This window comes from Bubalus kerabau, chromosome 1 (genome assembly GCF_029407905.1).
Source record: "Bubalus kerabau isolate K-KA32 ecotype Philippines breed swamp buffalo chromosome 1, PCC_UOA_SB_1v2, whole genome shotgun sequence".
In the NCBI taxonomy this organism is placed as follows: domain Eukaryota; kingdom Metazoa; phylum Chordata; class Mammalia; order Artiodactyla; family Bovidae; genus Bubalus; species Bubalus kerabau.
Window position 1 is genome coordinate 234806953 of NC_073624.1, and position 3924 is coordinate 234810876.

General features: G+C 48.3%; 1 non-coding gene across 1 annotated transcript; it reads right to left on the reverse strand.

The window, feature by feature from the left end:
- Positions 1-1800: 1800 nt before the first annotated feature.
- Positions 1801-1872, reverse strand: TRNAE-UUC (transfer RNA glutamic acid (anticodon UUC)). Its single transcript has one exon. It is a non-coding gene; the product is annotated as a tRNA-Glu (tRNA).
- Between the last annotated feature and the right edge of the window lie 2052 nt (positions 1873-3924).

Genomic DNA, 3924 nt, shown 5'->3' on the forward strand with positions numbered 1-3924 from the left:
GGTCTTCAAGTCCAGCATCTGCAAACCTCTCTCTGCTTCATCTTTGCATTGCCTCCTCTTTGTATATGTGTCAAATCTCCCTTTACTTCTCTCTTACAAGGATATGTATAATTGCATTTAGGGCCCTCCCTGATAATCCGGAATAATCTCCCCATCCTGAGGTCCTTAATTTAATCACACCTGCAAATGTTAGCCTTTTTGCAAACAAGGTAACATTTATAAGTTCCCAGGAGTAGGCCCTGATATCTTTGGTGGCCATTTCTCAGCCTGCTATATAGCAGGCGGCATTGGTTCCTGTTCCCAGGGACTTCATTTAAATGGAGGGGTCAGAGAAAGCCTTCCCGCAGAAAAGATATTGCACCTGAGTGGAAAGGACGTGTAGGAGTTAGCCTGTGGATGCACAGGGAAGAGTCCAGAGAGGGAATGGCATGTGCAGAGGCCTGAGGCGAGAAAAGGTGTGCCGTGTGATGGTGGGGCTGGAGGACACCAGGGAGAGATGAGCAGGGGCCCAGGAGCCCAGCAGCCATGGCAGGTATTTTTGTCTTTACTGGTTTTTGTTTGTTTGGGTTTGATTGTTTTGGCCTCTCCCCATGGCTTGCGGGATCTTTAGTTCCCTGACGAGGGACTGAACCCAGGCCATGGCAGTGAGTGTCGAGTACTAACCACTGGACTGCTAGGGAATTCCCGGTTTTTTAAAAGGTCACTCAAGCACCTGCTGCAGAAGGGAACAGCTACCCACTCTGGCATTCTGGCCTGGAGAATTCCATGGATGGAGGTGCCTGGCGGGCTACAGTCCATGGGGTCACAAAGAGTTGGACACGACTGAGCGACTTGCACTTTCTTTCAAGCAGCGGTGTGGAGACCGATGCTGTTGTCACGGTCCAGGCGGGAGAGAGGGTGGTAGCTTGGCCAGGGCCGTAGAGGGTTGGATCAGAGAGGTCAAAGGGTTTGGTGAGAGACTGGATGGGATGGTGCTGCAGCCTTGATACTGGACCAGAAGAATTCAAGGCTTTCTCCAAAAAAAAAAAAAAAAAAAAAAAATCCTGTATTTCTATAGTTGAAGGAGACCTTAGAGACATTTTCCAGTTTGGGAAACTATATCCCAAAGAGGAACCTTGACTCCCTCCTGCCATAGGGAAAGAAGAGCAATGTGGGGACATAAATTCATTCAGTGATACAAAGAGGAAGGGGCCAGAACGGCGCCTGGAGCCCTGAGAGACTTCCTGCGGGAGGTGGAGGTTTGATCAGATCTGACAGAAGGAGGGAAGGGGCAAGGGGGCGTTGTGATGGAGCTTATTTCTTCCAGGTTTCTTGTCTTGCCTTTTTCTTCCAACTTGGGAGCACTTGGGTGGGGGATGTGTTTGAGTCTGTTTACCAAACCCAGGAGCTGTATTCAGGGCAGGATAGTGTGAAGGTCATAGGGGAGAGCAGTGACCTTGGACAAACCATTCTCTTTCTGAGCTTCAGTTGCCCCATCTATGAAATGGAATAATAATGGCACCTACAAGACAGGATTAGTCTGAGGATTTGATAAGGTAAAGAATTACCAAGAAGCTAATGAAGCTAAACTTCAGGGCCTCTCACTTGCCCTGCCACCTCCCCAAGGAAGGGCCCTGGAAATGCGTCCACACAGTGATCAAAGGGCGTGAGGTCAAAAAAAGTACGACAAAATATAATAGAGGTGTGTCAGCCAATTAATAAAGTGTTACTTTATTACTCTGGATTTTGTGAGGTTTATGGACTTGGTAGTCGTTGAGTTTTGTTTCATTTGGCCATGCCATGTGGCTTGTAGGATCTTTTTTCCCCGACCAGGGATTGAACCTGGGCCACGGCAATGAAAGCCCTGAGTCCTAACCACTGGACCACCAGGGAACGTCTGACAGTTTTTTAAAACTTTGCTGTTCGCTGTGCTTTCTTTTCATGTGCTAAGTAAACATTCGAGTTTGCACTAATTCTGTATTTATAATTTTGGATTTTGAACTCTTCCTTAAGAAGGCTTCTAAGATTGTGTGAGCGTTGGGTTTCACTACACCTGTGCCTGTTGGCAGGATGGCACTCGCTGTCCTAATCTGCCTGTTGGTGGGCTGAGTAGGCATGTTGCTAGCAGACCTGCCTGGTCTGAAGCATGGAGGTGAGCAAAGAACAGTTGGCAGGGACCCTTCTCTTCCCACCTTCAGACTCTCTGTTTAAGAGTTCCATGAGAGCAGAGATCTCTTATTCCTCACCAGACCCGCCCTCCACACTCACTGTAGCACCGGGCACGTGGCAGGCCTTCGGTCCAAAGGAGGTGACTGAGTGAGCAGGTGACATGTGACAGACGAATGAAAGGTGCTGCTGCCTGGTTTCTGGGAGACAGGAGTTGGGGTCCAAACCCGAAGGTGCAGCAGGGTGTGAGCAGGCAGACCTGAGCTTTCCCAGGGGCTCCTGGGCAGGGCTGACCCTGGACCAAGGCCCCGGAGGCTGATTCAGAGGGGCGAGGAGATGAGACAGCTCTGGCCTTGCCCTTGGCTGATGAGAAGAAAAAATTCTACCCCCATCACCAAACCACAAAAGCTCCTCTCAGAGAAGACCTCTCTGACCAGGGCCACCATGTTCCTGACCACATCCTACGGGGACTGAACTTCAGACCCTGAGCAGGCCACCCTCTGGTTCTCAGGGCAAATTACTCGGGAAGTGACACGGGAACTGACAGATTACTTAATCTCTCTGGACATCAGGTTCTAGGCGATGTGTAACTCTGAGCAAGTTACTTTGTCTTTCTGAACTTAAGTGTTCACATCTGTGAAAGGGGGCGGTAAACGTATCTACCTCGTAGGGTTGTGGTGAGGATTAAGTGGGATAAGCCCTGTAAAGCGTTTAGTGCAAAGCTTGGTACATAGTAAGGGCTCAATAAATATTATTTATTATTCCTTCTCAGTTCAGTTCAGTTCAGTCGCTCAGTCGTGTCCGACTCTTTGCGACCCCATGAATCATAGCACGCCAGGCCGCCCTGTCCATCACCATCTCCCGGAGTTCTCTCAAACTCACGTCCATCAAGTCAGTGATGCCATCCAGCCATCTCATCCTCTGTTGTCCCTTTTCCCTCCTGCCCCCAATCCCTCCCAGCATCAGAGTCTTTTCCAATAAGTCAACTCTTCGCATGAGGTGGCCAAAGTACTGGAGTTTCAGCTTTAGCATCATTCCTTCCAAAGAACACCCAGGGTTGATCTCCTTCAGAATGGACTGGTTGGATCTCCTTGCAGTCCAAGGGGCTCTCAAGAGTCTTCTCCAACACCACAGTTCAAAAGCATCAATTCTTCGGCGCTCAGCTTTCTTCACAGTCCAACTCTCACATCCATACATGACCACTGGCCATGATCTTCGTTTTCTGAATGTTGAGCTTTAAGCCAACTTTTTCACTCTCCTCTTTCATTTTCATCAAGAGGCTTTTTAGTTCCTCTTCACTTTCTGCCATAAGGGCGGTGTCATCTGCATATCTGAGGTTATTGATATTTCTCCCAGCAATCTTGATTCCAGCCTGCGCTTCTTCAAGCCCAGCGTTTCTCATGATGTACTCTGCATGTAAGTTAAATAGGCAGGGTGACAATATACAGCCTTGATGTACTCCTTTTCCTATTTGGAACCAGTCTGTTGTTCCATGTCCAGTTCTAACTGTTGCTTCCTGACCTGCATATAGGTTTCTCAAGAGGCAGGTCAGGTAGTCTGGTATTCACATCACTTTCAGAATTTGCCACAGTTTCTTGTGATCCACACAGTCAAAGGCTTTGGCATAGTCAATAAAGCAGAAATAGATGTTTTTCTGGAACTCTCTTGCTTTTTCTATGATCCAGCGGATATTGGCAATTTGATCTCTCTTTCCTCTGCCTTTTCTAAAACCAGATTGAACATCAGCAAGTTCAAGGTTCACGTACTGCTGAAGCCTGG